The following is a 14,223-nucleotide window of genomic DNA, read 5'->3' on the forward strand; positions in this document are numbered from 1 at the left end:
GAAAGGAAATTTGTAAGATAATAGTGACTAGGCTAAGCTTTAAATGGAAATAAGTTCCCTCTCGGGTAACTTACCCCGTTTCAGATGTGTTCCTCTCGAACACCCATTTGCCGCATGAAGACCAGCCTATGCGTTACCCCACTCACTCTCTCGAGCTGAGTGTTAGGATATGGGACTAGGGCTCACCCTCTCGGGCTGAACCTCATGTCAACCAACTCCTTAGGCCATCAGTCTAGTGGTCTTGATTTCGCGACCTCCCTCCCGGGCAAGCCGAAAACACATGGGTAGCTTTGTATTTGCAACTACAAACCCTTTAGATTAAACCACAACCACTAGGTGAAATTACCATTAAACTATATCTAACCTATCAGCAAGCAAGTCCCAACAATAATACCAACACATATTTGTTAATTCACACCCCAAGAATGGGAGTTTTTAGCCACACATCAGGAAATAACAAAATACACCTAAAATGATAGTAAAATCAAATGGGTATAAGAAATTAAACCTTGATTTAAGCAAAGAAAGAAGAATGGAGAAGACCCACTTCCAACTTGGGGAAGATGAAATCTTTCTTTCTTCAAGTCTCCCAAAAACCCTCTCCAAACTTGAGAGAAAAATATCCAAAAAGTACTATTCTTTTCTGGATATTAAAATAAATATTCGAAACTCTAAAATTAATAATAAGTTCAGTATTTATGGACTTCGGAAAATAGCATTGGCGGATCTTTCGATGAAGTTAATCGATATCGCCGAATGACTCGGCGATTCGCCCTTCGTCTGTCTCATTGTCGTTTCGTGCTTGCATTCTGCATCTTCACGTTCTGGACCATTGGGCGGTATAGTACTGCTTCGCGGAACTATTCGGCGAAGCGTCGACTGCTCCTTTCATCACCTTTTTTATCCTTCTCCTTCAGGGCTTCGCGTACTGGAACAAAGGGGGGAGTAAATCCCTTCGGCGAATCGCCAAGTGTGCTTGGCGATACTCGGGCTTCAGCTTCTTCGTTCTTTTTAGCCTTTTTGTTCCTTTTTGCGCCTAAGTGTCCATGATTTCACTAAAACTTAAAATACCTGAAACTTAAGAGTTTTCATTAGATATTTAGACAAAATAAGCATTTGAGGACGCTATTCTTATCAAAATAAAGCCCTAAATGAGTCCAATTTGTGGACTCATCAATGGGTGCTCTAATCTCTAGAAGAAGTAGAGGAGTACACGACATAAAGTAAATCAACGAGTTTTAAATATCAATATTGAGAGAATTTGGTGACCAATTGTTAACAAAAACAACTAACACGGAAGTTGAACAAATATAAAGGGGCCTTAGGGATGTGTGAGTAATTGAACACTAATCTCACTTAATGGGTACTTATCAATTGCTTTAAGTTGTTGAATCTCAATGGATAGGATAGGTTTTGGTTATAGTAGATATATCTCGATCAGCTATCTTACTTTGAGTGAGTTCTCTAGAACCTCAACAAGTTTCACACTACAAAAACAACTCATTTTCTTAACTTAACCTACTTTCTCAAGCAAGGTTGTAAAGATCTAAATCAATACAATTATCAATCACTCATTTGACACAATGCATCTTTCTCACAAAAACATTGAGAGCTAAGATTAGAACTAAATTTGTGACTTCATTTCATATATTAAAACATGAATAAGTGATTGAACCCATCTCAAAACAACATTAAATATAGCAATTGGCAATACCCATAAGATAATTTATGTATTCAATTACATAATCACTCCCCTAAGGAAGTGGGGTATTAGCCAAACATAGAAAAAGGGAAGAAATCGTTACCAAAACGATTATCCATACGAATTGTCAACAATGTTCAATGCTCAATTCAAAAATTAAGACTAAAATCCTAAATCCTCAAATCCAAGATCAAAATCCTCTCCAAGAGTGTTCGATAAAGTAATAATATGTAAAAAGCTCTCAAAACTCAGTCATACACTCTGTGTCCACCCTGTTTCTCTTTTAAAAAAATGTATTTATATGTTTCAAAAAACTTTCCAAAATCTCAACACGGAGTCCAATCGGCGATATTAGTCGGGATTGTCGAATGACTCAGCGATTCGACGAAATGCATGTCTTTTTTTCCTTATGATTTGACTCTTGCGTCGAATTGTTCTAGAAGATTTGGTGAGTTGGGTTTCCGTCACCATTCCATTCAGCGCGTCATCGTTCCATTCGCCGCGTCGCCGAATTGTATTTTCACTCGCCAAGTTGGCTCGATCAACGGGCTACTTTGCTGGAAAGTTTGGTGAGCTGGAGGTTCACTCGGTGCATCGCTGAGTGAATTTTGCGAGCTCCAGCTTCTCGTTTCTTCAAATATTTCCAACTTTTTTGCTCTTTTGCACATTGTGATATCCTTGTCTTATTTCTAAGCCTTCATTGCTGCATATAAACACATTGACATCAGTTACGAGCATAAAATAGGCATTGAGGACACTAATTCATTCAATAATGAGCCGTAAATGAGTCAAAATTCCCAACTCATCAATACGTGTGATGTTCATTGCAATGCTCACATCAAAACGCAGCTAATCAACAAAAGATTCAAACAGATCGCTCAAAAGTGCAACAACATTGATTTCATTCTCGCAATACTAACACTCTATACCATTCTCATCATGAGTACTATTCAAGACATCGATATTGAAAACAATCAAACCTCAAATTGTTATCAATGAAAACTCCAAGCATTTCATGATTTCGAACTCGCGGAGGGTTGCAAAATCAAGAGAGAACGAAATAGAAACAAGAGACACATTTTAACCAAAAGAGCATTATAATATAAACAAAAGTAAAGTACTACAACTATTCAAAACTCAAAATAACAACATACAATCAAAAGGGGAATATTGGCTTAAAGGTCCTCACCCCATAAATATAAAAAGTAGTGTCCTCAATGAAATGAAAACAAAAGTACCGGAGGCTGAGATAAAAGGGTTCCCCTGTTTTATTTTTAAAAAGATATGTAAAAGGAAAATGACTGAGTTTTCGAAGAATCGATTAAACTTATGATTTAAGCAAATCGAATTCTCAAAAGAATAGAGTCGCCACTTAATTTTTAGTAAAAATCAAGAAAAAACTATAAGGTTTTCAAAAGATTTAAATAGACAAAATCAATTGAAAAAGGGTTCGAGTTCAAATGTACATTCCGAGAAGGTGTTAGGCCCTCGGAATGCCCGCTAACTTGCGGTTGACCGGCGATTTGACTAAAAGTGATTTTTGACTAATTTTAAAATTTTTACTAAGTAAAAGAACTCATTTATATTAACTATATATTTTTTTGAAATTTTAACTTAGTAAAAGAAATTTATATTAACTATTTTTATTTTTATTTTTATTTTTATTTTTATTTTTTGAAATTGACTTAGTAAGAAAACTAATTTATTTTGAAATTTTAACTTAGTAAGAAAACCAATTTATTTTAACTTATTTATTTATTACCATTATTATTTTTATCACTTTATTTATTTTAAGGGGGAATGAACTAAAGGGGAATTTTCAAAAGGGGAAATAATTCCTAAAATGTCAACAAGACTAATTTTTAAATAAAAAAAAAAGTAATAAAATATATATACTTTAATTCGAAAATAAAATGGAATGACCATTCTTGGGGAATTTAATTAAATTAAATCATAAGATAATTAGAGTGTTAGTTAAATACAATAAAATGAGTAAGAGAGGGAAAGGGAATATCAAATTAGAGGCCCAAATCCTCCAAATCTTGGGCCTGCTGAAATTTCCTTAGGCTTTTGGCCTCATTTGCCTTCAAGAAATATGTGTATACACTTTAGGTATACCCTTGTATATGAGCCGCATCCAACCCATTTTGAGTTTTCGAAACCTGTATTTTGTTTGCACTTCGTATTTTTGCACTTCTCAATCTGTATTTTCGCGTTTTAACCTGTATATCATGTGTACGATTGCTGTATATCAGTGTATACTGCTGTATACAGCAGGTATACAGCTCTCTTTTGAGCTTTAGGAGGCTTGCAAATTAAATTTCCAGTCCACGTTCATCGACCTCAACCTGTACATCGGTCTCACAACTTACCAAAGGGGCTGACTCGATGAAGAGAGGATATTGGGGCCTTTACGGCCCACCTGGAATGCCTAAGGGGAAAAGCCTAAGTCCCAAGGGCTCGTCAATAGATCACATGCATCACAACAAAAAGAAAAAAAATGATTAACATACAATCTAATCTCAGTAAATAGTGAATGGAGTAGACCAAATTTTATATATATATAACCCAAGCAAACCAACACATAATCCCATAAAGGAGATTATGGAGAAATACATTGACAGCTAATCCATTTTTAAAGGGAATGATTAAGAAAATCACGACCGTTTCCCACAAACATCTCAATATTACCATTTAACAACATTCTCACAAATAGAGGAAAAAAGGAATAGCAAATCACCATCAATTAATTTGACAACCAAAGGTACAAATGACAACATGCTTCTAAGATAATTGCATTTATCTAAGGAAATAAGACAAGGACACAGAATAACTAATTTATGTTGGCATGCTCACTGAACTTGTAACTTAACAAAAAAAAAAAAAAAGCAAGTTTTATACTATTATATCTTGGAACAAAATAAGAACAAATATAGAATAATCATGGCAACATTACTGCAAATGGCTCTTGTATCAACAAGCTAAGGAAAATCTAACTTAAATGCTCCACTTAAAGAAAATAACGAATTATCAAGTTAATCGCTATTGATTTTAATCTTTAAGACGTTGACCAAACTAAGCAAAGAAAAGATGAGTATTGAAGGAGCCATGTATCAATTTTTACAAGCACAGAAGAATACTAAAACAATATAAGCAAGCAAAGCCGAGAGGATGGCTACACATTCACAATAGCGCATATTTGCAATTTATCGAAAATAAGCTAGAAATTGATATCGAAACAGGCAAAGGAGGCAGATTCATTGCGAACGAAAACAACATGAAAGGTAACAAAGGGAGACATTAAGATTGTTAACAGCAAGGTTTAGAGATGCAAAGTACTAACAAGCGGACTAAGGTCCTCTTAAGAGCGGGAGGTACGAATGAGCAAATAAAACGGTAAAACAATCAACTCATATGACTTACATGGATTTAAGCAACACGAAGAGAAAACAACATGTGTACGCATATATATCAGAAGATCGAAATCATCTATAGAAAACGACTTTAATTTTCGAGATTGAACCATGACTTTCACAGCCTATCAATCGAGATAATAACGAAATAAACATATTCTAACGATGAGAACATTAACTCGGGAAGAGGGGAAAACACCAAGCTTTCAATGAAAAATGAAAACAAATAACAACCATGGACTTTCAGGCAGATTCCATCACTGTTTAGCAACCAATAAAGGGGTCAAAACGCCCAGATGCTAATATGTAAATAGCTTCATGTTGTTAAGAACAACCCATTACGAGCAAGAGGTACTTGAAGCGAGATGGGTATTACCTTTAAGGGTGCAGCGAACGGGGACAACGAGTTAGCAGTTGCGATCCTTCCACCACGAAAATGAAACCACGAACAACGATCCGAACGGAAGTCCAAACTCAAACGAACTACTAGTCTTCTCGAAAGCAGGGATCGAAGAACTTTCTGTTTTCTAGCTCCCTTTTTTTGCTTCAGTTACTCTCTATTTTTTCAGCTAGAAAGATCCAATCTAAAAGATTTCCAACTAAAAAAATCCTCCCTCTACAAATGAACAAAGATATAATTATTTAGGGGAAGTTTAGGGTAGATTTTTGGGGGGAATTCGGGTGAAATTTTTACCATTCAAAATTCAAAATCCAAAAATTCTTTCACCAAATCGGAACGACACACTTTTCCTCTGAGATTTCAACCCATTCCGTAAGAGGAAAGGGGAGAAACGCGTGCTTGTACCACTGCTACAATATTAATAATCGAAAGGGACGTTGGAGTTGAATGTTAACGTTGGGGGGGGACTTTCTGGGTTTCTTCGTGAATATTGAAGGAAACATTGGGGTTGAATGTTGTTGTTAACGTGGGTTTGGGCCGGGTTAAAGGGGTTATTGGAGTGGGTTTAGATATGGATAATGGGCTGTTTTGGTATGCTGTATGTATTAGTTGCTTGGATTGTTGGATTGTGGTTTTGGGCTGGAGAATAAAGGGAAATGGGTTGGGTTTGCTTATTGTTAAAAATTAGATAATTTGGATTGGAGGAATTGGGTTCAAAATTGGGTAGAACAAAATGGCTAAATAGATTACAATTATGGCCATATAAAATTTAAAACATAACCGAATTGAGTTGATTTGGTGAATCCGGCTAGAATCTAAACACTATGAATTAAGATTGATTAATTAACGAGCTTCTTAATCTTAACGAAATAAAATAGTTAACTTAATTATAAACTAATTATTTCAAGAATGTAGAATATTATATAACTAAACTAATTAACCAAATATTTAATTAACATTAAAATCTTTTGAGACGATTTTCGAATATTCATAAAATGTATTAATTATGTACATAATTATGAAATATATATATATATATAGTCTAAAAATTATAAAAATAGTAAAATTAATTAAAAGTTACTTGAAAAATATTTTAAACTTTATAAAAACTAATTATTTCAAATCGTTTGGAATCTAGGAAGCTCGATGATTAATTCTTATCGGGGAAGGTCAAAATTGGGTGTCAACATCTCCTAACAGGCTATGCATGTGGAGCATTCTCATCTAGAGCCTCATGTGGAGCACTCTTATCTAGAGCCTCAGGTGGGGAAGCCTCAAGAGAGGCATCAATGCCCGGCAACAAGATCACTAGAGGCGACAAGGAAGTCTCAACTGAGGCATCAATACATGTCTCATCAATCCGAGGGATTGGGAAGTCTCAACTGACTCCACTAGTGCCAACCATTGAAGTCTCTTGAAGGGATCGGTCCATGGTCGCCTAAAGAATGACCTCCTTATAAGGAAGGCAGATTTCCAAACATGATCGACGAGCTCTGATGAGCTCGCCAAATTAGATAGTAGCAAATATCTCAGGATTCAAGCACAAAAAGTGGAGTCAATTCCAACTCAGTGTTTCACCGAGTAGGTTTCGGCGAGCTAAGACAAGTTCACCAAAAATGACAGTGCAAATTTAAAAGACACACGCATCAAGGGAGATATCCACTCTCACTCGGCGATTTGCCAAATAGGTTCGGCGAACTAAGACAAGCCTGCCGAATGGGATAGAACCCAAGGTCATATATACGCTAAAGAAGGTGAGCTGAGCTTAGTCAGTGATTTGTCTAACCTCATTGGCGAGCTAAGATAAGTATGCCGAACATGAAGTGTTCATCTCGGTGCCTAATTTTTATAGCTAACCCAACATATACAAAAAATATGAGTTCCCCCCATCATTATAATCCACCTATATGCTTATCTACCCATGGGTACTCAAACTTCTCTCTTAAGAAAGTAGTCACTCTCGAAAATCATGCAATTGGGTCAACACTAGGCTAACCATAATACACCCACATCAAATTGGACTTAGACCCAACATATTTATCAATTAATTTTCAAATTTCCACCAACATAAATAAGATTTGCATTTGACAGGCACACATATTCAAAATTCTCATGGGTATAGTTCAAATTGCATAATACGATGCTGCTCATCAAAATCTATTACACAATAACACTTAATAACTTTAATCCCACACCTACTATGCAATTTAAAGCTTAAAAAACTCAACAAAAATTGAAAACCAACCTTCGTAGGAGCACAAATCGAGAAAATCAATGAAATGGGGCTGAGTATATTGGAAATCCAAGCAAACACACTCCTCAAACTTTGACACCACACACTAAAGGCTCACAATCATTCAGAAGAAGCAAAGCAAGAGAAAGGAAAGAAAAGACTTAAAGATATCAACGGGTTTGAATTCTGAATTTGGAAAGGCCCTTGGCTTTTTTATACCAGGCATGTTCGGCGGTCAAGACTAACATCACCGAACGTGTTCAGTGAATTGCCAATTTGAGCTCAAACTTGCTAAACATGCCTGAACAAACACCAAACCTAAAGGCTGATTCGGCGGACCCGATGGGGTCTACATAGTGCACTTCAGCGGATCTCCCTTTGGAGTTCTGATCACCAGTTTTGATAGTACATTTTTCCACCTTTTCAAGCTCAAAAGGAGGACAAAAATGAGTCCACACAATGCCTTCGGCATATCGCCATTTGGGTTTTTGCATCGCCTCTACTTTCCTTTTTAACCTTTCAACTTCTTCTCAACCTGCCCTCACAAAAAGCATGTTATTCGAAAGCAAAAAAAAACAAAGTTAAGACTTGGGTTTCCTCCCAAAAAGTACTTTGTTTAATGTCATGGCACGACATGGTTCTAAATCTCAACAATCATTCTTGGGGTTTGAAATGGTGTCAATAGGCAATGTTCCATTTTACCTTAGATTGAGATGAGTGGAAATTTGGCTCAATTGGGTCACAATATGCTTGATAGAAAGTGAGTGAGAAGTCATTGTATGGGATGAAGTGGAGAAGTCATTTGTCAATTTGTTTAACACGTTATCGCACCATTCAACCTTATTTTAAATCCTTGCAAGCATGTCTTCAGTCCGACTTCCTTCTGGCATATCTGGTTCTTTTGGGTGTGGACAATCGAAGGGAGACATATACCTATCTTTTTCCATCTCCCTCTCTCTCTAGATTCCACCCCGCCAGTCATTCCAAACACCATCTATATCATTGTTCCAACCTTGGTTCCTACCTTGTCGTTGATAATTGGTGTGGGAACCCCCCCCCCCCTCCATTTGATTTCCAAAGTATTGAACTTCCTCATTGTATAATGCCTCAAATTTGGCTTCATCCAGGTATTGCCCACTATTGATTCCAACCGAATTTACCGACTTGGGTCCTCCTCCCATGACATGTTTAAATAACAAATCGAGTTGGGTCATCATTTTGGCCATGTTTTCATCTCTTTCATGGTCATTCTTGACTTATTCTTTGCTTAAACTCAATTGTAGATGAGGAACTTCGTCCTCTCTAGTGTGACATGCTCGGTTGACCTTAGTCATATCATCAAGCAACAAAGCAGCCACATCATACGGTTATCTCATTGATCATTCACACCTCTATTGATTGAATTAAGGTTGCAATAGAAATATTGCAAAGCAAATTGTCCAGAACACCATGTGTTGGTCATTACAAAATCAGCTTCTTAAGCCTTAGCCACGTCTTATGTAGAGGTTCACCTCCAATACGCTTGAAATTTTGGATCTGGGTTCGAGTTTAACCATCTTTGAGGGTGGAAAAAATATCTCATAGAAGACATCACTTTGCTCTTCCCACGAAGTGATAGAATCGTTTGTCAATTCTGGCAATCATATTATAGCCTCTCCCGTTAAAGAGAACGTGAATAACCTCAACCTTATGGACTCTTGAGAGATATTCTTGAACACAAAGGGTCCACATACCTCCGTGAAATTCCTAAGGTGTTCATGGGGATCTTTATGAGTTAGGCCCCCAAAATTTCCTTTCATCTCGAGCAATTGTATCATTGTTCTGATTATGTGAAACACAACCCTCCCGGTTGTGGGAGGTATCCGGATTGCTCTTGTGGTTTGAATAACATTCATGTACATATTATTCAAATCATCAATATTGTCGTTTTGACTAAAGTGACTATAATTGTCACTTCTATGGTCACTCACCGCATAACCCTGCAAATCAGCCAACAACAACACCAAATAATAATCTACTACAACCAACAAAATTAAAATCTAATTTCTAAATTAGAATTCTCAACCACCAATCCACAGCAGCAGCGCCACTTTTGATAACGCTCAAATGTCCTCCTTAAAACCAATTAAAAGGGACATCAGTCGTAGTCAACAAAAAACACAACGAAGAGTCGCTGTCGAATCCCATAAAGAATGGTATATCGTGGAGAATTCCAATAAAATAATTTGGATTTTAAGACCACTCATTTGTAATAGTAAGAACAAGTGTATGGATAATTCCACCAATTTAATATAAAGCTCTAGTTATCAATTATCGCAATTAAACTAAATTATCGAAGAATTCAAGAGTTAACAAACAATCTAAGGGTGTGGGGATTGGAAATAGATGTCACATATGGGTAATTGTGTTGCTCTATAGTGATGAACATTCATGAATAGGCTAAGTCATCTTCATTGACATTAATCGTCTTTCAATCTCAAAGCATCTATGCATATAATCTCCTTAGGTCTCATCTAAATGCCAACCTAAACATTCCAATACCTTACTCTATTCTCTCTTTCAAGAACAAGGAAAATAGATCCAACCCAGAACCTCTATTTCTAAGCAAGTTACATACATCAAACCTAAATTTCTAGTATCAGACTAATTACCCACTACAATCAATCTCTTTCGAGCATCGACTGGAGATCGAAAGTAGGAATTAAGTTTGCAAACTTAACCCATAAACTAACCACATGTTAATTAGACCAAATTCATGTATGAGAAGCAACAAAACAGAGCATAACATAATACCCACTACATTAAATCAACATTCAACCCCATAATTGTACCCCTAGATCTTAGTATTTTAGCCACCCATCATAAAAAGTAAAGAGATTATACCTTCCATGAAAGCAACAATGGGTAACATGAAATTAAGCAATTACAAGTAACTCACTTTGGATTTGACTTCAATTTGTCAATTTGAAGCACAAAGTTGTAAAACCCCAAAAGCTAGAAAAGTATTCTTCAAAGGTAAATTGTTCTCTCTCTAAACTCTCCACACCCACTCTAATATAATATGATCTTTTGTTATCTGATATTTAATTTCTCTCTTATTTGGGCGATTTATAATTTCCTAAAATTAGTCCCAAATTTCAATATGCGACTCAATCGGCGACATTAGTCGGTCTCGCCGAGCTCATTCAGCGAATCGCCTCTTGTTCCTTAACTTGCCTTGTTATGCTTTAGGCTTAAGGTGTTAGAACCTCAATTGGAAAACTCTATTGAGTAAGCCTTTCACGTTTGACGTATCTCCGAGTACCACCTTGATTCGCCTTTTGAGCATTCAATCATTTTTTACACTGTCATTTTGGGAGATGTTCATCAAGGCCGCCTTTCTCATTCGGCGCATTACCTTCTTCACTGGAGTCCGTTGACCTGATTTGATAACATAAGTGTTATGCACTGTCATTTTGGATGAGCTCATGCTCAATTGGCGATCTGCCCTTCTTGTTAGGCGATCAACAAGGTATAATTTGTACTTCTTTTTGCATTTTAGGTCATTCTTTGAAACATCAATCCTTGCTTTGTCCAATTGCCTTCATAGCTACGAATCATCAACCTTAATTTCCCAGCCGAAAGCCAGAAAGAGAAGCCCTTTTCAGCAGATAAAATTAGAAAGAGAAGCCCCTTTCAGCAGGCTTCCGGGTTCGCAACTATACTTGTCTCTTAATTTCCCAGCGGAAAGCCAGATAGAATTTTGATTAGAGCAAAAACCAGAGCTTGACTTTAGCTGGAAGAGCAGAGCATAAAACGCCTACTTAACGAGCAAGAGCAACGAATAAAGACAGACTTTCAAACCTTATTGTGGTCATCTATAAGCCTCTCGCATCCATATTCCTAAACATCCCTAGGAGGAGAATAATGATAGCTAGTCACAAGCGATTTTCTCACCTACATGATATACGAATCCAAGACTTTCTTGTTAGAGGCTAGATGGTATCAAACCACAGGACATGGAAAAAAGAGCAGCTTTGTAGGTTTCGCCATTGTAGGGTAGAAAATAATAAGAAAAAAACAAATTAGAACCAACACCTGGTTCGCCAAAGTATCGCTGCCACAATGGAAGGTGGAAGAAATTCAGTCTTTTTTTTGGGGGGGTAGCAGAGCACTCAAAGAATGAACAAAACCAAATGATTATTCTAGAATGGCGAAAGCAAGAGTTCCAACATCTTACTATACTAGTTTCATGTCCATATGATAGTCACCCCTTTCTCACTACTCCCTTTCTCGGTAAACCAAAGTGAGTATCTTCTTTTCTTCTGTTATTATTTTTGAATTGTTTTCTCTATTAAATATATGAATTAAGGTGAATTCATGGTCAACTTTACTTGCCATAATAATTTCCACTAAAATATGTCTCATTTACCGACATTTATTGTATTGTTACCGGCAATAACAAATGCCATAAATATGAAAGCTTTACTGACAATAATTATTGGCGCTAAAAGTAATTACAATTAGCAACATGTCCACCCATGTCATGCAATACATAAAATGCCTAGATCTATTACTAAGCACATAGACAAACTACAATGCAACTTCCTCTGGGATACCACATTGACAAAAAAGAAACCCCACATGGTAAGTTGGGAAGTAGTTACTAGAGACAAGGCTTACGAAGAAGCGAGTCTCCAACAATGTTCAATTAAAAATGACACTATGATTACTAAGTTAGCCTAGCGCCTGTATAAGCATAATAACTCCTCGTGGGCCTCCCTTCTCACAAAAAAATACACTAGGAACACATATCTCCATAATCCCCATATACACTTGAAATGTAGCTCTCCTTTTTGGAGAAACATCATCTACAGTTGGAAAAACTGTATTGACAATAGTAAATGGGATCTAGGAAGAGGAAATGGAATCTCACTGTAGTTGGATAAATGGATCCCACAACTACATAGTTGGTCCTCTCATCCTTAATGACCAGAAACTTAAAATTAGTGATCTGATCAAAGACGGGCACTGGTTCTCTGATGGTCTATCCTTCGATCTCCCACCAAAAATTAAAAATTGAATTTTAGGTGTCCACATACTTAAAAACTCCCTCCCTCTAGACATAAGGGTCTGTCCCTTACTGATAATGAAAGTTTTTCCACAAGTTCTACCTATAGAGCTCTGAGATATTATAACACAAGCCTACTTAGTACCATAAAATTTCGATGGCTTTGGGATCTCCAATGCCCAAATAAGATCAAATTCTTCCTCTGATTAGTGTTCCATAATAAACTCCCTACAAAGCAATACCTAAACTCCATAGGCATCTCTACTAGCCCTACATGCTCAATATGTGGAGAAATCGAAACCAACAAGCACATTTTCATGGAATGCACCATAGTCGTCAACTATTGGACTATGCTAAATATCGACGTCCTTGTTTCCAATATCAAAGACAAGGATACTCTGAATTGGTTATATGACCTAGTCAATATCAAAGCCTCTGTCCTAGATATTGATTGGGGATCATCCTCCCCCTTCTTTATATGAAATATCTGGCTTAATAGGAATAATAATCTCCACCATAACCTCTAAAATGAAATACCCTAGTCCCTGTCCATATCGAGAGCCTTAGAATTCCTCCATCTCACTAAGGAACACAACTATACTAACATCCACAGCTACAAATCGAAACCTAACTATAGGACCCCCCCCCCCCCCTACTCACCAACACAAACTAAACATTGATGGCTCCTTTAATACAAATACGAAAGAAGGGGGCATTAGATGCATCATTAGGGATAAACAGAGCAACTGGGTAGTAGGTAACCATTTGAAAATAAACACTATCTCAACCACCAATGCCGAAATCACTTTATGGACTCCAATTAGGCTTAAAATACAATATCACTGATATGGAGATATCCACATACTCTAATGAGGTAATAACCATGTTGAACCTTAACACAAACATTTACTTAAATGTTGTTGATGAATGCAGGGAGCTACTGCTATGATTAGGGAAGCCACCAATCAAACACGAGTTTCAAAAACAAAACAGGGTGGCCGACTTGCTAGCTAGGAAGGGGAAGATGACGAAGAGAAGTTTTTGTGAAGAATGGACAGTTCCCCTAATGTTTGCTTTAGAAGTTTTGAAAGCAGACAAGGGTGAAACTTCTTTTGTTGATTATATTACTGATGGTTATATTAACACAACTCCAAACTATAAACTTAACGCTACAAGTAATGTAGTTGATCCTGTATTGATGCATATTATATAATTAATATTATCTTGTCTTGCTTACAAAGAAAAAAAGGTGGTAAAATCTTTAGTTCAAACAAAAATAAGGGGTGATAAAATACTCATAATATTTTGATTTTTTTTTTTATAGAAAATGAATTTATGGGATGAATATATATTTATTTACCCTAAAGAAATAAACAGAAAAAAGAAATAATAAATGAGAAAAGGAACATATTGGTTGAGAGGAGA

Source organism: Solanum verrucosum, unplaced genomic scaffold, assembly GCF_900185275.1.
Source record: "Solanum verrucosum unplaced genomic scaffold, falcon-dt-bn FXZP01000274.1, whole genome shotgun sequence".
Classification (NCBI taxonomy): domain Eukaryota; kingdom Viridiplantae; phylum Streptophyta; class Magnoliopsida; order Solanales; family Solanaceae; genus Solanum; species Solanum verrucosum.